The sequence below is a fragment of the Falco biarmicus genome, chromosome 1 (assembly GCF_023638135.1).
Source record: "Falco biarmicus isolate bFalBia1 chromosome 1, bFalBia1.pri, whole genome shotgun sequence".
Taxonomy (NCBI): Eukaryota; Metazoa; Chordata; class Aves; order Falconiformes; family Falconidae; genus Falco; species Falco biarmicus.
This window is the reverse complement of record NC_079288.1, coordinates 108,711,855-108,734,736: the sequence shown is the minus strand read 5'-3', so window position 1 is coordinate 108,734,736 and position 22,882 is coordinate 108,711,855. Positions and strand designations below refer to the sequence as shown.

Genomic DNA, 22,882 nt, shown 5'->3' with positions numbered 1-22,882 from the left:
AGTTCGGGCCAGCTGTCCTGGCTGTGCCCCCTCCCAATTTCTTGTGCCCCTCCAGCTCTTGCTGGCAGGGCCTGAGAAACTGAAAAGTCCTTGACTTAGTATAAACACTACTTAGCAGTAACTAAAAACATCAGTGTGCTATCAGTGTTATTCTCATACTAAACCCAAACCACAGCATCGTACCAGCTAGTGAGAAGAAAATTAAGTTTATCATGGCTGAAACAAAGACAAGCATCTACTAGCTAGGGTGACAATCAGCCAGATCCATATTGAGGCAGGTGTAAGCAGGGATGTCCCCAACAAGGAATCAGGAGCAGCAGGGAGCTTTGTGGGGGCTTATATCCATGCTACATGTCTGTCTCCTCCCAGTCCCATTCCCCAGGGCAGAAGTGAGGTTGGGGTCCTCCCAGCTCTCCTGGGACAGGCTTTCTTCGAGGGGGTGCAGGCTGTGGAGCGTGGGTTAGGTGGCAGCACAAAGCAGCAGTCTCTTCTGTCCAGTGAAGGGGAGAGACCAGTCAGAGCTCCCGGGTGTACAGCCCAGCCCCACAGACCCCTCAGGAGATGCCTGTCCCCTTCCACAGCCAGAAAAGTCGCATTTCTCCCCAGAAGGGCAGGTAAGAAAGAGCATCTTGCTCAAACCGCTCTGCTAAGTGGGGTGCATTAAAGCGCAAAACAATGGGGAGCAGCACTGTGGCTGAGGTCCCAACCTGTCGGAATTCCACTGTGAGTGGGATGCGGCTGGGTCAGATCCCAGCAGCTCCTTCTACACCTTCCCTGAACTCCCTTCCCAGCTCCCAGCCCCCCAAACTGCCCAGGAGCGGTTTTGGTATGGGGGGGTTGTGCCAGCTTCCACAGGCACTGCTGTGCCCTGGTGCTCCCCATGTGACACCCACCTCCCTACACCCATGTTTGTACACTGCTGAGGGGGGGAAGCGGGGGTAGCACCCAGAGGGGATCGAGGGCTCGCCCACCACCCTCCTCTGCTGTTGGTACCTGAGGCCAAACCCTGACCTGCTGCCCAGGGAGCCCCCAGCCACTGCTGAGCTGGACCCCAACAGCTCTTGCTCTACTCAAGCCCCTGGCTGCAGGGGAGAGGGACCCTCAGCCTGGCCGTGGGAGCAGCCACAGAGGCAGCCCAGTCATGGACTGGACAAGTGCTGAGCTGGGAGCCCCAGTGAGCTCAGCAGGGAGCCAAGACCTCCTTTATAAGCCAGCACAGAAACCCTGCAACAACACTGGGCTGACCCAGAGCAAGGTCTTAAAAGGCTTAGTCAGGATGAGTTTGGTACCGTGCTCTGGGTGATGCTCCGCTTGTGTTGAGAAAGGAATGTACTCTGAATAATGAGAAAAGATAAGGTGGGCACCTGAAGGAGATAAGGAGACCATGAGTCAGGAAACTGTTGAGTGAAGAAAGTTGAAGGGTTTACTCCACCTAGATCCCACCTATTATGAATAGAACGATTAGGTGTCAGAATCAAATGAATATGTATGTAAAGATGTAACCTCTCACGAAAACTCTAAATTCCCTAACTTTTCACTGAAAACGTTGGAGCTAGTTTGTCCGGTGCGAATCGGCTAGCTCCCCAACGTTGCATGAAATAAATGCCTTTGCTGCTTAAAGACAAAATTCGTCTCTGAGCAGTTACTCTGTACCGTTTTGGCATCCCCCTGGGCAGCCCCGGCCAGGGCCGCTCACCCCATGCCATTGCTGGGGGTGTCCCCAGCCGGCAGCCAGGCGTACGCCAGCACCGCTGCCACCGAGGCGTCCCAGGGTGGCCTCAGCACCCCCGGCCCCGGCGGTGCCACGGCCACCTGCCCGCCTGCAGCGGTGCCCAGCGGGGTGGTGCTGGGGGCTGCGGCAGCGCCAGTGCCGGCAGAGCAGGAGCCCAGAAGCCCCCTGCCCATTGACGTGCGGAGTCGAACCTTACAACTGGAGGAGAGTTACAAAGCAGATATGTTTATTGCGGCGCCGGGTGCAAGGGGGATCGCTCCTCCTAACTTGCACACCGTTTCAACTAGCACCCGGGTATTTATTATACAAAACCATGGATATACGTAAGGTTTCCGAAAATTCAGGATCTCCTCCCTCTGGCGCCTTTTCAAGATGTACTTTTCACCTTCTTGGGCAGTTGCCTGAAGCTCCTGTTTATCTTTGCATACATTAGCAGTCTTTGTTGTTTAGTTTCTGCTATCTTAAAACATCTGCCAGCTAACGATTGCTTCCTTATTGCCCACTCTGAACATGTCAAGCTGATACATGCCCGCTGGGCTGGTTTTAATCTGTATCAGCATGATCCCCGAGCGGGGATCCACCCTCTTCGGGGTAGGATCTTTTGAGTAGGAGGAAGTCACCGATCTACTACTACCACCATTATTTTACCCTAAGTTTGTTTTCTTTTAGCAGTTAGCACGTCCTGGTCAGAAGGCTGGTTATGTGTATTGTTGAGCTCATCTACATCGGTACTAACCGTCCCTTCTCGAAGCGCAGTGCTAAGCTCGCACCTCTCTCACTCTTTCTCAGGTGTTAATGTTTCTGTTATCTGTGCAGCTTGTCTGCAGCAGTTTTAGGTTTTCTCACTATATCACCATGCGTGTCCCATGCCAGGGGACACCCAGGAGATGCGGCCCGGCCTCCTGTCCCCCGTCTCTTGTGCCCCCTCAGCCCGCACCCTCCGGACGTGTATCCCCAGCTCCAACATCACGCACCCTCGGGCAGCATGTGGCCCTCTAGGCTTGGGGAGATCCCCGCCCATACCCGTGCCCCCAGGGCAGGGCAGGGCAACGGAGAGGACTTTTGTGGCGGCGGTGGGATAGCAGCCCCGGCGCTGGTGCCCTGCGGGCTGGGCGCGGCCGGGAACGGCTCCCCCCGGCCAGGGGAGACAAAACCGAGCGGAGCGGAGCTGCTGGGGAGGGAGAACTGGAACGCGACCCCCGCACAGCCAGAGCGCTGCGGGCGGCGCTTCAATGACCAGGGCGGGGCGGAGCCCCCCGCTGCCGGCGCTGCGCACCCGCGGGGCCGGGGCCGCCCGTTCCCGCCGGGGCCGCCCGTTCCCGCCGGGGCCGCTCGGGCACGGGGGCGGCGGGCGCGCCTGTAGGTAGCTTCCCAGCAGCCGGGGGGTGGGCTGGGTGCGGGGGGGGGGGGGGGGGGCGGCGCGGGGTGTGAGTGTGGGGGGGCCCGGGCGGCGCGTGGGTGTGTGTGAGGGCGCGTGTTATAGTTGAATTGAAATAACTAGAGTCCGAAATAAATTCTAAGTATTCATTTAAGGCAGGAAAGCAAAACCGGCGCTGGGCGGCTGGGGAGGCGCAGCTCCATGCAGGCTCGCAAATTCCGACAAGTGACACAGCGCTTTTATGCTCAGCTTCAAGGCCGGTTTTAAGCAAACAGTTATGCTCAGTCCCGTAGCAAGAAGCTGCATATTACAAAACTAAACTATTTTTACACTAAGGTCTAAACAAAGGCAAAAGTTGTCATAGTAACATGAGATTATGGTTTAACATTTGCCTTGGAGAAAGTACGTCTTGCAATCTCATGGTTAAGTCTTTTCTCGCCAGACAGAACGTTCTCAAGTCTGTTGCAGCAAGATCATTCTTTTTGTTAAAACCTCATTTGATCAGCAAATTACCCTTAGTTACAGTGTGTGTGTGAGTACGCGAGTGAGTGGGGGGGGCATGGGCGGTGTGTGAGGCGGCCCGGGCGGCGTGCGTGTGTGTGAGAGAGTGTGAGGGCACGCGTGTGTCTGTGAGGGGGAGCCCGGGCGGCGCGTGTGTGTGTGTCTGTGTCTGTGTGTGGGGGGGAACCCGGGTGCTGCGTGTGAGGGACCCTCGGTGCCGTCGGGGCTGCTGCAAGGAGACGCAGGCGCGTGTGGTGCGGACCTTGGCACTCTCAGGCGTGCTGAGTCCTGCGGTGGTTCTGGGGCTTTGTGGGCTGGACAATTCAATAATTACCTGGGTAGGGTGGGATGGTCGTGAAGTTCTGGTGGCTGTAAGGTAATGGCTACAAAGCGGGGGTGGGGTGGGTGTCAGAGAACGAGGCTGGGAGCTCCTGGAAGCACTGCTGTGCCCGCGGGAGCTGTGCCCAGAGGGGTGGGGGAGCTGTGCCCAGAGGGGTGGGGGCGCTTCAGGCAGGGGACGTGGGGCTCCAGGCGGCGCTGAGTCAGGGTGCTGCAGTGCCCTCAGTAGAAGAGCAGGCCTGGTGCCTGAGGAAAGCGGGTGCTTCCAAAAGGCAGTAGGGCAGCAGTGGTTGATGTGCATTTTGGTAGCTCCTTGCCAGGGTCCCCTTGCCCCTTCCTAGCTTGGGAGGCCTCGGTGGGGCTGTAGTGCTGCCTGGGGAGGGCTGCAGGGGGCTGTTCTGCCCCGTAACTCCAGAGCAGAGTGATGAGCCATCCTGCCCTGCAAGCCTTGGGGTGGCTGCTTTGGCTTTGTATTGGCAAGCCCATGGCCAGCTGTCTGAATCGTCTGGGCAATGGTGCTGGGGGACCCAGAGCCCCCTGCAAAGCAGATGTCCTCCTTGGCAGGTGCAGGGCTCCCTGCTCACAGGCCTAGAAAACAGAGTGAGATGGCATCTCAGCCAGGTGTGGTGTGGCACGGCAGTGCTGGTACCTGCACATCAACTGCTATCAAGGTGTCCCCTCCTCCAGACTGTTGCCATCAGTGAAGTTTCTGGTGCTTTGTGGGAGCAGGGCTGTAGGGGGTTACGGTTTAGCATTGCTTGGTGCTGGAGCCACGGGCTACTGGGTTGCCTGGCCATCAAGATGTACAGGCCAAAGCACAGCTGGGTTGTAGTCCTGTTGGGCATGTGCACAGGGGTGTGTGCGCGCGTGTGTGTGCTGGCGGTGTCGGCTGCAGGAGCACAGCCTGGCATAAACTTGCTGGGACACAGCTTCCTCCTTCAAAAATAAATAAATTCTTAGGCACGTCTGGGTCAGCAGAGTGAACTTATGGGCTCTGTGTTTTAGGGTGGTGTGGTACCTGCAACTTGGTAGCAAGACACCCTCTCGGGGCCTGCATGTGAGCTTCCAGTCCCACTGAGAGTTGGCCATTTTGCTCTTAATGCTGAGGCTCTCCAGGGAAGGTACTTCATGATGGAGCTGTGGGTTCCTGCTGAGCCTTGCTGGGGCTGTGGTGAAGGCTCCTGGCTATTGACAGCCCAAGCCTGGGGTCCCCTGGAGCAGACTTTCTGGATAGGTCCCCAATTTGCCTGTCAGACTTAGAGCCCATTTTGCTCTGCCCTCGGGCTGCTGCAGTCAGTTGGGTCTTCAGAGTCTCTGTGCAACCCGTTTCCCACCTGCTGCGCTGGGAGGGATGATGGTGACACACACGCATACTCAAATGCCACCTTGGTATTGAAATTTTACTCTGACTGAAGGCTTGGAGGAAGTTTTCCCTCCTGTGGTCACTCACCTGAGTGAGCCAAAGGGCACAGTCAGCAGCCGGCCTTGGGGTGTCAGAGGCTCCTGCGAATGTTTTGGAGGGAGAGATGGTTTAGCCCGGTGCCTGTGCTGGCCAGGGGCTGCTGGGGCTGGGCTCCCGCAGCTTTCTCCACCTGTGGCAGCCCATGGCGGGGGAGCAGGTAAGACCTCGGGGTGACCTGCAGGCACGTAATCTGACCTGGATTAAGGGAAAATGTGCGCTTTCCTTCTACTGATGGCAGCCCCTGTCCAGCTCGAAAGGTATGCAAGATCTGTGAACTAAATGCTTAAAAACACGCAGGGAAGAGCCTTATTTCCTTCACTTTCTCATAGCTCCTTGCTTGTTCCTATGCAGGATAGGGCGCTGCTGCAGAGGAACGATGGTGCTAGAATGCTTGGCCTGTGAACTGGCAAGGTGAATGTAAGAAAAATTAAATGGGGTGTTTTTATGTAAAAATCGCCTTGAGTGGATGCATGTGGTTGAAACCCCGGGGAAATCATATCAGAACACAGAACACTTGTTTCAATTTAAAAAAGAAGACAATTAAAGGAAATGAGGGGGCCTCTGGCCTTAAGCTGGGTTCCGGGGAGCTGTAGACTTCCTGGTGCGGCAAAGATGCCCAGCACTGTTGGGTGCTGAGGCTAGGTAGGCAGCAGGGGGACAGGATGGGCATCAGGCAAGAAGCTGTGGTACATGCCTGGCAGCTGTGGGTGGGGGAGCCCTGGGGAGCTTGGGGCCCCATGTGTGCTTCATGCTTTACCCAGGGCGTTTTGGGTATCCTGGGTGTCACTGAGGAGGTTTTTGGGTGAGCCGTTTGTCACTGAGGGGGGTTGTGGATACCCTCTGTGTCATTTGGGGAAGCTATGGATGCTCTGCCTGTCACTGAGGGGCGTGCTCAGCATCACTCCTGTCGCTAGGGTGGTTTGGGGATGTCCCATGTGTCACTTATGGGGATGTCATGGGCATGTGTCATGGCATTTGCCCTTTGGCCACCTGTGAAGTCCTTTGGCACGTTGAGTGCCGAGTGCCCTGGCCTCGGGGCAGCCTGGGGCAAGTCTGAGGCTCCTTCCCTGCTCACAGCTAGGACTGCGTCCCTGGGTGGGGGCTGCGTCCCCGGGTGGGCGCTGCACTGAGCTAGCTCTCTTTGTTCTCTGGAAAGTCATCATTGTCCCTGCCTTTGCCCTTGTCCATGTTAGTGTGAGCGAGCGAGCTCGTCCTTTCGGCCTCCGATCAAGTTGCTGCAGCTTAGTTTGAGTTTCCCAGGAGAGGAAGAAGGGCTCTGCAGCCTCAGGGGCAAGTGGAGGGTGAGTCTGGGCTTGTCCCTTCTTTCCCTGGACAGAGTGAAGGCACCCAACAGGAGTGTGGGAGCAGTGACCTGCCTGTAGTCAGGGCCTGGGTCTCCATCTGTGTGGCCACCTGCCCCATCCTTGGGGGGTGTGTTGCTTGCTTGGCAGGGGGTGCTTGGAGGGACCCCATGTGATCAGGTGGGTATCTTTGGCCTCAGTGTTCACAGGCATGGGGCCAAGATGTGTGGGACTGGGTGAGCCCTCCCTGTCATCGGGGCTGGGGTTCTGGCTGGCTGCTGGGGGGTGTTCCTGTCGCTGGAGGGGAAGGATGAGCTTTTTGGCCCCTTGTGTGTCTACCTGTAGGCAGGCTGTGGGTCTGGGAGCCTTGGTGCTCTACCGGCAGCTCTTGTGGGGTGATTGCCGTGTTCGTGGGGGTCCAGGTCAGGGTGCCCCAAGTGGAGAGAAGGAGCCTTTGGGATAAGTGCTGCCCCGTAACGCGGGGCCCAGCCAGTGCCCTACGGTCCTGGGCATTTGCAGTCCTGTAAGCAGGGGTGCAGCCTCTGTGGCCGCTGCCTTGCAGCTGCAGCTCCGTTTGCCCAGGCTGCCTGCCTCAGAGCCCAGCCAGTTCCAGTGCGGTCCAGAACACTGCTGTGCATCGCTTCGGTGAGAAAAGCTGATGGGTACGGGGGTGGGCTGGTGGCTTGTAGTGCTGTGGGGGTCAGAGTCCTGCTGTCCTTCAGGCAGAGGCACAGAGCTCTGCATCCTGTGCAGCAGCTGTTGCAAGAGAAGGAAAGGTCATTGCATGGAACTGTGAGGCAAGGGTGAGCACATGTTCTTCATGGGTACCCAGTAAAATGCTGTGGATTTGGAGCTCAGAAAAAAACCCTGAAGTGCTGTGGTTTTGGGCTAAAAATGTAGACCAAGTCTTGCATTGTCATTGTTTGAAAACAGAGATTAAGCGCTGTGTGTTGGGAGCCTTAAAACAAGCTCTGGGGGCTGGTTTGGGGGCTCAAAAGCACAGCCCTGTGTTTCTGAAGCTCTGAAGGCCGAGTCCTGCATTTTCACTGCTTGAAAACAGACCAAGTGCTGTGTTTTGGGGGCTCAAAACCAGTTAGCAAGCATTACATTTCTGAAGCTTAGACTACATCATGCGTTTTCATAACTTGAAAATGCAGACCAAGTTTTGCTTTTCTGGGACTCAGGAAAAAAAACCTAGAAGTGCTGCATTTTTGGGACGTGGAAATGGAGGCTGTGTGCTGTTTTCAGCCCCTAGAATGGAAGCCTGGGGGGAACTTTGGGCAGGCGGGTGGGTGGGAGACAAGAGTGTGGGAGGGCACTGGGGGACAGGTGGGCAGGGTACATGGAGGGGGTGGGAGTATGGTTGCATTGGTCCCTGAAGTTAAGGAGGCCGGTGCGCACAAGGCACCGCTCAACATCTGAGCTAGTGTCTGGGAGGAAACATGCTTTTTTCTAACTCTTTATTCAAGGTTTGTACAATGACTGGAATAGTTATTAAATAATTAGTCAATATTTAGACAACATACAATTATGACCATTAATATTTTAAGTCATGACAGTGATTTACAACCTTGCCAAAAGCCCAGATTGCTGCAATTAGCTTGTAACAAGAAGGAGCAGCAATTAACACGCCAGAATATCCAACGGTAAGAGTGTCTATGAGCTTGAGCTGAAGCACCCATCAGCTGGAGCTGTAAGATGCAGAAGCACCTCTTCCTGGAGCATCCAGTAGCCAGAGTTGCTGTGTAGAGCTGGAGTTTCAAGAAGCAGGAGTTGAAATAACCTAGGGCTTCAAATAACTTGAGCAGTAACGTGCTGGAGCATCCATCAGCAGGAACTGTAAGAAGCAGGAGCATCTCTTATTCCAAGTGTCCAGTGGCTGGAGGCGGAGCTTCAACAAAGTGGAGCTGGAATGAGCTGGAGCTGAAACTAAAACAAGCTGAGCAGCCATCAGCTAGAGTGATAAGATGCAGGCCCTGAAATGACTTGGAGCTTCACGTTATTTGAGCTGGTGTCCATCATTTGGAGCTGGAGCAAACTGGAGGATCTTATAGCTGAAGCTGCTGTATAGAGCTGGAGCTGAAATTATCTGAAACTGATACAAGCCCGAGTGTCCATCGGCCAGAGCTGTGATGAGCAGCAGCAGTTAAGAAGCAGAAGCATCTCTTATGCCAACTGTGCAGTAGCCAAGCTGGAACGTAGAGCTGGAGCTTCAAGAAAACAGCTGTAAGAAGCGGGAGCTGAAGTAAGTTGGAGCTTCAAATAATGTGAGCTGGAACAAGCTGCAATATAGAGCTGGAATTACCTGAAACTGAAACAAGCTAGAGCATCCATCAGCCAGAACTGGATGAAGCAGGAGCATCTCTTACCCTGAGGGTCCAGTAGCCAGTGCTGGAATGAACTGGAGCTGAAGCTGAAACAAGCCCGAGCAGCCATCAGCTGGAGCTGTAAGGCGGCAGAACTGCCATGCAAAAGCTGGAGCTTCAACAACCTGGACCTGAAATTACCTTAAACTGAAAGAAGCCAGAGCTACAGGAAACTGAAGTGGCCAGTAGCTGAAATTGAAATTACCTGAACCTGAAATGAGCAGCGGCAGCATCCTCATTACAAACCATGTAGAAGCCGGAACCAAAACTGCAAGAAGCAGGAATTGAAATTAGTTTGGGCTTTGTGAGTAATAATATGCTGGACTGTCCGTCAACAAGAGTGTAACAAGCAGGAGCATCTCTTATCTGGAGTGTCCAGTTGTGCTAGAGCTGCCGTACAGCGGCAGTGCCCACTAGCTGGGGCTGCAACAAGCTGTGGCATCCATCAGCCGCAACTGCACTCTCAGCATGTTAGAGCAGAGGAGTATCTGCTCTCCGCAGCCTCTAATAGCCAGAGCTGAGGTAACCAGCAGCTGTAACAGGAAGGAGTGCCTATAAGCAGGAATGTCTCCTGCCTGGAGCTGAAATTACCTGGAGTCAGGGTGTCCATCAACCAGATCCATACTTTGAGGTGGGTGCAGGTAGGAGCTCTTCACAGCCAGGAGCAGCAGGGAGGTGAGTTGTCCTTCTGCAAGCGAGGAGCCTGGCCTGGCCTCTTCCCCCCAGCTCTCCCAGGCAGCCATGCTGTGAGGGGGCACAGGCTGCAGCGCACAGGTAAGGCGGTGGCATTGATACCGAAAAATCGGAGACAGTGTTAGAAAGCAGGCATGCTTTATTTTTGGTGCTGGATGCGCAGGGGATAAGTTCCACCCAATGTGCATACAGGCTTTGCTCTTTATCTTTATATGGCCGATCTATACAGATTAATGGCATATCTGAGACGCTATTGGCATACTCATTACAGTTCCAAGAACTATACTTATCATATCTAGACTCTTACTACACATGTGGCCTAATGGGTCAGAGGTCCTTTGGTGGTTATTTGGGACATCTTCATCCTTTCTTCATCCTCTTCTTCATCTTCCTCTTCTTCTTCCCCTTTTGATGACTTTCTGTCTGGCCCTGCATCAGCACTCTTGGCTCGTGTCTTGGTTTTGGACTAGTTCTTATCTACATAGCGAACTACAGAATGCATCATTCTGCTAGTAGCTAAAGTACATAATATGCTGTTGTACAGCTCAGCCATGTCATGAATACATTAATTGCAACATTTACAGTTAAGCACACTGATAAAATTCCTCCGGTATCAATCCCCCCTTTTCTTTTGATGATTTGTGTAAAACAAAACATCCTCCTTGTAACACTTATTCTGTTTTAAACTATTAATTTATACTGGCATCTTCAACACAATTCTGTCATAAAATTAACAGCACTGAATCATAACACGAGAGAAGGCAAATTCCCAATACGGCTATAATTACGATAAACAAATTTTTTAACCAGGGCAAATTAGGTAGCTGTGAGGTGAGTTTGTGCCAAATTTCTTTGAATCCCCAATTAGTCTCATCGTTGCCTGTTCATGTAAAATTTTAGTTTTTTCCCAGTCTGTCTGTAAATCGGTAGAAATTCTGCCACTTTAATCCACATACGTACAACAACTTGTATTAATAACTGTACAAACACCTCCCCGTGAGGCTAATAATAAACCAAGAGTCATTTGATTCTGCAGAGCTACCTTTGATAAACTAGACACTTCATCTTGCAGTGCCTGTATTGCATCCATGGTCCTGTTCTCAGTATTTTGTATTACTGCTGATATATTCACGATTGTCTTCTCTAGGTCACTTACTCCTAACTATCTAGCAAAGCTATGGAAGGCTGTGGGTCTGTCTGCAATAGCATTTAGTCATCTTCTGGTTCATTTGAAAAAGATTCTAATCCAATTATTGAGCTGTTATTGTGAGATTGGGAACTAAGGCTCCACGGGCACATGCTCCTTGCCAGTTGGGGGTAATGCTTTATAAGCAGTTTCTCCACATGGCCAGTACCAACCACTTCCTGCCAGGACCGGGAGACCAAGTTAATTTTTTCTGTCCCTGTGGCTTAATGTAGGTCTCCAAAATGACTTGGTTCTATTACACTGAGGGAAGCAGCCTATAAAGGCTTCATAGTTTCTGTTAGCTACATGATTATTACACCCATCATCTCCAGATTTTAAGTCACTAGCGCTTACAGAATTGTTGCCTGGACCGTATAAACAAAGGGTCAAGTTTTGACTGTAGCAACATTGTAACCTGTGTTTCCCTGCTCTCTTTTGAAAGGTACTCTGCCACCAAGGATTCTTAGGGTGTCCTTTGCCATACTCTGGATTGTTAATTTCATTAGGGTTGGTATGGGCACTCCCATTAAAGGTAGGCCTTGCCCCCTCCCTGAAGTTGGCAGTTGAGTACAAATCCAGCAATCGCTTCTGTTTAAGGCATCAGTAACATTTTGGACCAACATTAGGTACAAATTTTCATCCCACCCTACATCAAGATCACTTGAGTTACAAGTTCTATAGTTAATAATATCTGATTATACATTTGGTCTACTAAATTTTAACTTCATTGGTGATTGTTATTCTACAATTCAGGGTGTAGGGGCCTTTTTTACTCTGGAGTAATGGATCCAAGGCCCTTTTCCATCTAATTTTACTGCTGTGTTCATGGTCAGCAATACCTGATATGGTCCTTTCGGTGTTTTTTTCCAATCGTTCCAGCATCCAGCTTTTTAAGCAGTCCCAGTTTCCTGACAGGAAGGGGAGTATTGGAGAATCCAGTCCTGTCTCAGGTACCTGTAACAGATTTCTGAAATTAAAAAATTATTTTTCCTAAAGTTATCAGACAATTTTTCAAAGAGAATTCCCCTTCCATTACTGCATTTGTTGGTACATCTGGGACCTGACAGTATTTTCCATACATTCAAAGGGGTTTATTTTAATTTCCTACCTAGTTGTACTCTTAATTTTTAATAGAGCTATTGGTAAGGCCTAAACCCAATTTAAATCTGTTTCTTGACAAATTTTTCGAAGTTGCAATTTTAGTGTATGATTCATTCTTTCTACCCTTCCACTTGATTGTGGTATGGGATATGACATTTTCAAGTAATTCTTATAACATTTGCTTACTTGCTCTACAGTTTTTGCAAAAAAGTGTGGTCCTGTATCTGATGATAAGCTTTGTGGAACTCCAAATCAAGGAATAATTTATTTAAATAATACCTTAACTACTTTACTAGCTTTATTGGTGCGACAGGGAAAGGCTTCTGGTCACCCAGAAAAGGTATCCACTAAAGCCAGTAAATATCTATGATTTTCCTTTCAGGGTACCTCAGTAAAATTGATTTGCCAGCAGTCCCCAGGAGAGTGTCCTTGTCTGGTAACTTCAAATCGAATCCCATTCTCTGTCTTTGGGTTGTTTCTTTGGCATATTTTACATTGTTTGGTGATTGACCTTACAATTTTCTACATATTTTTACTCAAAACTGATCTTTGTAGACGTTTAACTAAATTTTCAGTTCCCAAGTGAGTGTGTTTTCTCTGGGCTAATTCAGTCATTATTTGTTGCGGAAGAACAATTCTATTATCTTCAGTAATGGCCCACCTGTTTTCTTTTATTGTGCCCCTTTGGGTATCAATCACTTTTTGATCTTCTGTCATACACTGGGGTTTCAGGTAATTGTGGAGACTGTAAGGGAACCAGGGCTAACAAGGGCAGATTATTCTCTTCTGCTGCAATCCATGCTGCTAGATCTGTTTTCCAGTTTCCCCTTTCTGTCATGTTGTACATAAACTGTGATTCTTTGTCCCAAAGTAAATTTTTGAGTTTCCTGGATAATCAGAATGGTGGCAGCCACGGCCCTCAAACATCTGGGCCATCCTTTGCTCGTGTTGTCTAGTTGTTTAGAAAAATACGCCACAGGTTTTTTGAAGGAGCCTAATTTCTATGTCAGTACTCCCAGTGCAATGGCTTCTTTCTCATAAACAAACAGTTCAAAAGGTTTTTCTAAGTCTGGAAGACCAAGGACTAGAGCATTCATGAGGGACTGTGTAGCTTCTTTGAAGGCTGTCCTTCCTGCTGCATTCCACTCCAGATGTGATCCCATCGATCTATTTAAGAGTCCGTATAAATGGTTTACTAATAGTCCATAGTCAGTCATCTGTAATTGGCATCATCCCAGGATTCCCAGAAACATTCTCAGTTTATGAACAGTCCGTTGTTCTGGGAGTTGGCAAATTGTTTCTTTTTGCCCAACACTGGGAGCTTGTTGTCTTTGGGAAATATCAAACCCCAGGTACTTCATGGTCTGCTTTCCAGTCTGGGTTGTGTTTCTTGACACTGTATCCAGCTAGCCCGGCTTGGCCTCGTATCTCTCCAGCCCAGACCAGAGGGAATCACTGTGTCCTCCACTTCCATCGGGATTTCCCCATTCTCTTTTCTATCCTCCTGTAAAAATAGTACCAGCACATGAACATAGTTACCTTCAGGAGTCATCATTTTAACATCTTCACCCTTAAATTTGATTGTTGCTTGTAAAGGTTTGGGGGCTCCTGGCAAATACAAAAACCGATGAGTTTTCCTATTTTAGATTATATTGGTGTAAAGAACGATGCTGCTTTGGCTTTCCCTGTTGCACCAACAATTCAAATACCATTGTTTACTGAATGTGTTGCCCCGGTATCTACCAAAAACTTAATTTCTGTCTGATCTTCCTCCAGCTTATACTCGGCATGACATCACATGGTATGGAATAGCCCTTTGGCTAGTTTGGGTCAGCTGTCTTGACCATGTCCCCTCCAAAATTCTCATGCCCCTCCAGTCATTTCGCTGGCAGGGCCCAAGAAACTGAAAAGTCCTTGACTTTATATTGTTAATCTTGTTCTCACACTAAATCCAAAACTCAGCACTGCACCAGCTAAAATCAACTCTTAGTTGAAACCGGGACAGACATTCTATACCATTTACATCATGTCACAATTTCTAAGACAACCTCATTAACGACCACCACCTCTTTCCCATCTTTTGATGTTATACACAGATATCATTCCCCTAGAAAAATGTCTATCCACAGATGCCGTTTAGTTCATGACTTTGGGCTCTGTCTGTTACAGGGGTCGCTCAGAAGCAGAGAGGTGGTGTGTTCTATGGGGTTATTGGGTACCAAAGTCAGCTCCAGTCAGGTCACTGATACACTTGCACTGTTTCTTGTAAGAAGCTCCAGTGGCTCAGGTGGTTTCTGTCACACTGGGGTTCAAGTCTGTCCAGTACAGCAGCATGGACACAGCAGCTATGTCCTGGCTGTTTGCCAGCCCAGGTGCATCACCACTGCTGTTATCAAAATGTTCCTGGGCACAGCACTGTGAGGTGATAAGCAGTACAGCAAGCAGCGAAAGCAAAAAGCAGCCACAAATAGCGCTAGACTCTACAGCAGGCAAGCCCCATGGCAAGCACAGAAACCACACAATTGAACAGCAATAACAGCTATAAATTCAAACTAGCACATTCCAAACAAATCTGTCCTTATCTCAAACACTTCATGCCCCACACTGGGTTCCAAAAAGGACTGTCATAATTTAATCCTGGCCAGCGACTAAGCACTGTGAAGCCGTTTGCTTGCTCCCCCCCACAGTGGGATGGGGGAGAGGATCAGAAGAGAAAAAGTGAGAAAACTTGTGGGTTTGGATAAAGACAGTTTAATAGGTAAAGCAAAAGCCACACATGCAAGCACAGCAAAACAAGGAATTCATTCACCACTTCCCATGGCAGGCAGGTGCTCAGCCATCTCTGGGAAAGCTGGGCTCCATTATGCATAATGGTTACTTGGGAAGGCAGACATTATAATGCTGAACATCCCCCCCCTTCCTTTTTCTTCCCCAGTTTCCAATTTCAAACACCTCTGTCCTATATTACAAGACAAACAACATCTCCTTGGAGGTCTCCTGACAAATTAACTCATAATTCTCTAATGACAGCACTAAAGGATCACCCGGTGCCAAATTAATTCCATACTTTCTGCCTCTTGGGATGATTATGTAAGGTAAAAACCATACCAGAGTATATAGCCTCGTGCCATTTTACTTCCCTTCTTAAAAAAAACATCAATTATAACAAAGGAACGTAATCTGAAGTTCCACCTATAGCTGTTCTCTAACTTATAAAGTGGCCACCGCTGATTACAGTATTTAATCAAGTCCACTCACCTGGTGCTACCTCTCAGTGGACCTATAATATTTCTCCAGTGCTGTAAAATACACCCCAAAGGGGATTTCCTTATTATATCATTCTCCAGCTTAGACATGTTGCATCCCATTCTTAGTATATTATATCCAACCGAAATTCACAAATACAAATGTCACAAATAATAATGTAACAGCCAAGTAATAATAACAGAACGCAGGCACAGACTCAAACAAACAAAGAGTCTTAATTCAGGTGCCCGTGTCACCCATGTGAACACAGGTACAGACCCTGCCAAATTCAGAGGTGCACCTAACACACTCTGTGGGACATCTTACAACACCAGGAACACGTCTCAACTTATGCGTAGGACTTCAAATCAAAATTCAAAATCAAAATAATGCCTTTATCTTACCAGTGAGGTTCCACTCATGAGACTGGCAGAGCCAGGATGGCGTTGTCCCTGAGAAATCCTCAGTGCCGGCTGGGCATCCTGTGATCCCGTACTCGGTCCGAGCTCAGAAGCAGGAGAAGCAGGGCCCCCATCCTTATTGCCGATTTGATACCTAAAAATCTGAGACAGAACTCCCCAATACCTGGTTTGGAGCGTTAGAAAGCAGTCATGCTTTATTTTGTCTGGCTGTTCTATACATATTAATGAAATTTCTGAGAAACTTAGCATATTCATTACATTCCAAGAACTACTTATCATATTTACACTCTTACTATGCATCTGTGGCCCAATGGGTCAGGCTCCTTTGGTGGTTGTTTGGGACATCATCATCCTTTCTTCATCTTTCTCTTTTTTCCCTTTTGATGACTTTCTCCTGGCCCTGTTTCAACACTCTTGGCTCATGTCTTGGTTTTGGACCACTTCTTACCTACATAGTAGCTAAACTATACAATGCAGCCTTCTGCTACATAATGTGGCATTGTAAAGGTCGGCCTGTATGCCTGTAACAGATACATTAGTTGCAATTTTTACAGTTAAACACACTGATAAAATTCCTACAGTATCAGCACGAGGCAGCGGTGTCTCCTCTGTATCTGTGAAGGGTGAAACTGGCTGGTCAGAGCTCCTGGAGTGCCCTGCACGGCCCCACAACACCCACTGGAGATGCCCGTCATGGGCAAGGACAGCTCTTCCCTCCTGCCCACGCCTGGCTTTCGGCAGAGGCTGCCCTCACTGGGGAGGGCAGGGAGAGGTGACAACAGGAGAGCCTGGGGCTCAGCCTGAGAAAACACGTTTCTCCCCAGAAAAGCAGCCAAGAGCGAGCGCTGTGCTAGACCCCCCTGCTCAGCGAGGGGCATTTTGGGCACAGAATGACACAGAGCCACGCTGGGGCTGGGGTGGTTGATTCCCACCCAGGGCTGGGCCTGGCAAAGCCAAGAGCTGTACATCAGACAGAGCTGAACCAAGCCAGGAGGACTTCAGGAGGGGCCCAGAACAACCAGAAGCCCCGCAGGGATGCAGGACGGGGCTGTCCCTGGCCCAGCCGTGGCTGAGAGCCACACCAGCGCTCGCCAGGGAGGGGCTGGGTGGTGGCTGATGGCACTGGGGGCAGCTGCCCTGGGACAGCTCTGGCACCAGAGCTTCCCTCAGCCTCCTCCCACAGCAACCAGTCCCAGGACCATGGGGCACCTGCCCCCACCACCGCCAGGACCCCTGCCCAGGGGTGCTGCTGGCGCAGCCCCAAACCACCCTGCAGCAGGACATGCAACGCAGACAGAAGCCACAGGCGAAGTCATTTCCCTCCCGAGCAACAGCCAGGCGCAACAGAGACGTGAGGCACAGCCATGGCCATCACCTCGACCTCACTGCAGCCAGGGCCGCTTCCTGGGAGCGGTGCCAGCCCCAAACCACCCTGCAACAGCCAGGACTGGCACCAGCACCAGAAGGCACAAGCAAGGCACATACTTCTCCTCAGCCACAGCCAGGCACAGGTTCCTCAGCTCACATGTGTTTGAGATGCTCCTGCGTACCTGACCCTGCCAGATAGCCCTGGAGCATGGCCTGCCTGCCTCAGAGCGCTCACCTGACATTTCCTACTGTGTCAGTGTCCCCTGGTGCTGCCTGTTGGGGCCGCATTCTTCACACAGGCTCGGACTGATCCTTTCTGCCTCGGACTGATCCTTTCTGCTGCTTGGCTGCTCCCTTGTACCATTGTCTGCACTGAAAAAGCCCCTTGTGAGGAAGCCAGGGTGTCGCAGCCAGGAGGATGCAACTGACCCTGATGCCTGGCCATCACCGTGGCAAACCGAGTCTCAACACTGCATGCTTTGCATCCAGAAAGCGGTTTATATGACCCTCAACATCAGCCAAAATATCTAAGCACCTACCAAGAGATATGTTATAGCATGGGTATAGTGTTCCCTCAGTAGCACAGAAGGTTCAGTGATCCCTTGCAGTAGAAAGGGTATTTTTAGCTTTATGTTGCATATGTTTGATTCAACTGTTTTCATTACCATGTACATGAAAAGGAAAGACAGAACCCCTTATTCTTGTAAAAAAAAAAAAAATTAACAGGTGAACAACCATGGCTGAAGGGTTAAGGTAAAAAGAAAATCATGGGTAAAGCAAGTTAACAACTAGTGAATCCTATTGCAGATAAAAACTTACTTCTCTTGATGAGGGATGGTGAATCTCCTGTTAGACCTTGTGCTTATGAACATGAGTGCACCTGCTTCCCTCATGAGGATTCACAAGTTGGTAATATTTGTGCTGCCACAGTCAGCGGATGCGTCCCTTCCAGTGTTCCCAATCTCACAGCTTCTTGCGTGGTGTGGGAGAGAAATGATCCTGACCTGTCTCTCTCCAGTGGGACAGACATGGGCGTAACCCAAACAGTTTAAGGGGAAATAAATTCTGACGTGATTGAAAACATAGCTTTTTCACATCATAGAAGAAACAGCATCACTAAAGTAGGCAGGCCAGTCATGGTCCAGCATTTACACATTTTTTTGAAAAGCATTACTAGTATGGACACAGCTTGTCCCCATTTTAGTCCAAGGAAAGAGGTGATGTCGCATATGACAGCTGCAGTCTTGCAATGGACATCCAACAAGAAAAAACTAAGTCATGATTAATCAAAAGAAGGATCTTAACAACTGTTAAATGCAAGTATCTCTTTCCATGGCTCAGTCCTCTGAGGGGATAGGATGAGAGCTTCACCCAGAAGCACCAGACTTCATAACTAGGCTGGATTATTAGCGGTTTGTTGTTTGGACTGATGTTTTTGGCCTTTGATTTTGATTCACGTGCTTGTCTAGTCAGGCAAATTTGTTTTCCATTAATCTTGCTAAATTATCTTGAAACATAAACATTCAGAGTCACTCAAAAAAGTAACCTTTCATGCCCGTGACAAAGCTGAAAGAAATCCCAGGCTCCAAAACCATTACAAGTGAAGTAAAGATGCGTATCATTCACGGTATATCTAGTTATGTTCCAGCACTGTTCTCCCTCATTGACTTAACCACTCTGATTTTTTTTTTTCTATGTATTTGAGTCAAAGGATGTTCAGCCTGTGATTTCTGTGACAGCTGTGTCATTGTTGGGGGATGTTTCTGGGATGGCAGCCCTTGTCTTAGGCCAGGCCTCACAGTGAGCTCTGCTTCAATAAAAATCCTAAAGACGGAGCCTTTGTGAGTACCACAACAGTGAGTGGTTTTCTATTCCTTGTGATTCCAAGAAGAAAGATAGCGAGAAGGTCAGATGGTACCCGAGTTACAGGCAAACACTGACAAATCTGGCAAGTGTACTCTTAAACTACAGCCGAGTCTGTGCATCTGTTTCTGTATACAACCATTCTTCTCTACTGCCAGTGAGCAAAACAGTGACCAGACCTCCAGCTGATACAGATCTACTTACCTTCAGTGCTTCCTGTAGAGGTGTGCTGATCTGCAGCTTCTGAGGCTCCAGGTCTGGAGGAAAGATACAAGCCAGAATAAATAAAAGAGATTGGAAAGAGTAAAGCCCTGAACGCAAGCCTTTTGGGTTGCTTTTGAAAGCACTTCTAATCATAGCATTGCTAAAGGAACATCTTGCAAATGAGTAATTTAAAAAACTTTAATTGGAGGGTCCCTCTAATGACATTATACTGAAACTATACAGTCAGAAATTACTTTAAACTCTCTCTGATTGACTGAATTTCAAGTAATTGTAGGTATTAGACCTGCCCCTAGGGCAGTTCTTGTGGTTTAAGAACTATGCTCTTTTCCTTTTCAAAATTTTTTCTTTCCTTTGTTGCAGCAGGCAAATGGGAAACCAAGTACCACACAGGGAAACCAGCGAGTCACCGGCTGCCATCAGCCTGTGAAACCTGGGACAGGCCAAATTCTGGCCTCTGAGCTCTAGTAACATTAAGGGCCTTTTTAAGGATAGCTTTAAAAACATTCAGATAGGATACAGTGAGAATATGGTTGGGGGTTTTTTTGTTTGTTTGTTTTCTCTGCCTCTATAAATAAAATACAAATGGCAGCATCCTGGTAGTTTTTAAGCTGAAGGAACCTGAAAACCATTGAGCTATTATTTGGGCAGGCTGGGCCCAAATCTGCAAGCTTCCTCTAATGCCAGTGGGCAGGAGAAAGTCGGACACTGTGCAAATCATATGGACTTAAAAAATGGAAGACAAAAGCTGAGATAATGCTAGTGGCCCTGCCTGAAAAGACAGACGATTGCAGAAAACACAGAGCTTTTTTACTGCTGTTACTTGGTAATGACAACAGCCTGTGTCTCTGGTGCGAGGCTGTGTGGGCTCCTGTCTTGACTTTTAGGACCATCAGAAGTAGTGATGTGCACAGGCTGACCGTACCGTAGGGTTCACCTTTTAATCCACTGGTCCATTCCTGGGCCTGGTGTCATTAGGACACGTGGGGGATGCCACCTGCTAAGCTGGAAGTGGGCTTGGATTTTCAGTAGACATCAAGCTCACATTTGGGAGTTCTGCCAAAAGATGCACCTCAACACTTGTGTAAATATTAGAATCATAGAATCATTTAGGTTGGAAAAAACTTTTGAGATCATCAGTGTCCAACCATTAACCCAGGACTGCCAAGTCCATCACTAAACCATGTCCCTAAGCACCGTATCTACATGTTTTTTAAATACCTCCAGGGATGGTGATTCCACCGCCTCCCTGGGCAGCCTGTTCCAATGCCTGACCACCCTTTCTTGCTGCTGTCTTGTTGCTGTCCCCAAAATAAATCACCAGGTAATATTTATGTGGCAAACAATGGATCATGGATTTGAGAGAAAATAATTACTCACCTTCTCTGTGGCTGGTGTGCAAACTGATTTGCTTTGAACCTGTTAACTCCCTGTGTAGTATCATCTTGCACACAATGTACAGAAGAACCAGGTCCTCGCCTCTTGCCTCTGATTACAAGAGGGTGACAAGAGCAGAGACGCTGACTCCTGAGGGGAAAAGATGCTTCTGACTGTTCGATCATTCCCTCCTGGTCCCACTTACTGAGTGAATTTGTGGTGAGTCTCAGAGTAACACCAGGCCCTCTCACCTGGAAGTAACACAGGTTCCCAAGCCAGAAGGGACATAAAGGTTTGAGGAAGACCAGTTGTGGCTGTGCACGATTATGATGTGTTTAATTTCACATCACCACATATGCTCTCTGTACAACCTCCTCCTTGCTTTCCACCTTTGGGAGGAATTACCTGGGTTTACTGATGGTGCATTCTATGACTTTAGCACTGCCTCCCCTCTCCCTAAAACTGCACCGCATGCAAAATATGTTAAACATATGGTGCAAATCCATTTTCCTTGGCCTTTCCCCTCAACAGTTACACACCTGAAGAGCACCAAGTCCATAGGAACCATTTATCTGGGTGTGGATGTGCAGCCACTTTAGTGGTGAGAAACAAACTGGGGAACAGCATTCTGTAACACGCATATTCAGGTGTGTGTGCCTGTCCATATCACTTGATCTACCCCTGTTTGTTTAGTCCTAGATCAAGAAGTAAAATGAATTAGAAATGCTCAGCCCTTGCCAGGAAACAAAATAACTGTGCTAGAATGTTCAAGCACAAGGATCTCAAGAGCCAGTCTTGCCCTTGAGCTGCCTTGCAAAAAATGAGAAGGGAGGATGAATTCTGGGCAGTGTGCTACGCTACAGTTGAGAAGGCTGCCTTTCATTGTCTCTTCTTTCCCTCACTTTCTACGTAGCCTTGAGGAAGCCAAATTGTAAAACTGTCAAAGGTGTCTAAACCTAAAAAGCATACACAGCTCTCTAGAGGGACTTCACAAATCACCAAGGGGCTTCAATCTCTCAGGATTTCAGCTTCCACTTTGTCAAATAAAGACAAAAGTTCTCGCCACTACACCGCAAGGTCCTTGGGGACCACAGCAGGGGGAAGCTGTCTGTTCAGAGACAGCTTACTGAGTAGTGGGGGGAGAAAGGGATCTCAGATGCTTTTCATTGCAAGCGAGACCTGTTACATCCTGCCTGGAAATCACAGATTCTCTAAATGTCAGGACAGCAGTTTCCTCTCATTCAAAGCAAAATCTTACAGGCTTACACTCTTTAACATCCATCCCACGCCCCTTTATATACAAAGTCAAAGATCTGAGGCACTGAGTTTACTTTTTTCCCTTTCTTTTAACAGATGATACATTCAGGCGTTGGGGTGGCCAAACTCACCTTTCTCAAAGCCTGAAGGGGCAGCTGTGAGGACATGGTGAAAATTCATCACTTGGACTAAAAAATGGATAAAACTATCGTATATCTGGGAATTTTCTTTTTCACTCTGATGCTGCTGCTTCTGCCTACATGTCTCTCTGAGGTGCTCACCAGCACCTCCACTCTGATGCGGTAGCTGGGGAAAAGTGCTTCCATCTACCCAGCCCAGGCTAACTGCTCCTCATCTCTGTCTTCCATCAAGAGCTGTCATTCCTCCTGTCTCCTGAGGCACCTTCTGTTGTGGCAGAAGTACAGGGGAAAAAGCACAACTGCAGCTGGGTTCTTTAGGGAGCCACACAATAAAAGCAAAGCTGGCAAGACAGAAAGGCAAAACACAGGTAAGAACACCAAGGACAGAACATTACTAACATCCACAACATGCTCCAAACCTCAACGTCAAAATCTGTTTTTCACTAACCTTAAATTAGAAAATGCAACAATAAGAATAATCTTATCATCATCATAACCATCCATTCAATTCTCCTATGACCTCCTGCACTGTCGAACTACTTGAGCCTGAATCGCTTATTTATCATCTTGTTTTGCAACAGCATAACTCCACTGGTGCTGAGCTGAAGTCTGAAGTACATCTGTCTGTTAAAGACAGTTTGTGTTAGTTCAAGTAATGTTTAGCCTGTAGTGTAACAGCTTCTGTTTCTGGAGAACTTTAGCTCAGTCAACTGCATACATGCCAGAAATAAAATGAATCAAATGTACATGGGAACTCTATATAAATACAAAATGATCTGTGACCTCATTTGTTGTAGCATCTTACACATTCATTTTCTTGACATCCACCAGGGAAAACATAGTCTGAGTGGGGGAACATGCTGCAAGAAATGACATCAGTAACTTTTCAGGGTAGTCTTTTTCTGCTTCTGTCTTCTGAATCATGTGG

The 22,882-nt window shown here is 48.9% G+C and overlaps 1 long non-coding RNA gene across 5 annotated transcripts; it reads left to right on the top strand.

The window, feature by feature from the left end:
• Window positions 1-3,022: 3,022 nt before the first annotated feature.
• Window positions 3,023-22,741, top strand: LOC130158457 (uncharacterized). 5 transcript variants are annotated; one of them, XR_008825309.1, is made up of 2 exons: window positions 3,023-3,091; window positions 21,911-22,741. It is a non-coding gene; the product is annotated as an uncharacterized LOC130158457 (long non-coding RNA). The 5 variants fall into 5 exon arrangements; XR_008825298.1 differs by lacking the exon at window positions 3,023-3,091 and adding an exon at window positions 3,197-3,335; XR_008825315.1 differs by lacking the exon at window positions 3,023-3,091 and adding an exon at window positions 4,094-5,823.
• Window positions 22,742-22,882: the final 141 nt, after the last annotated feature.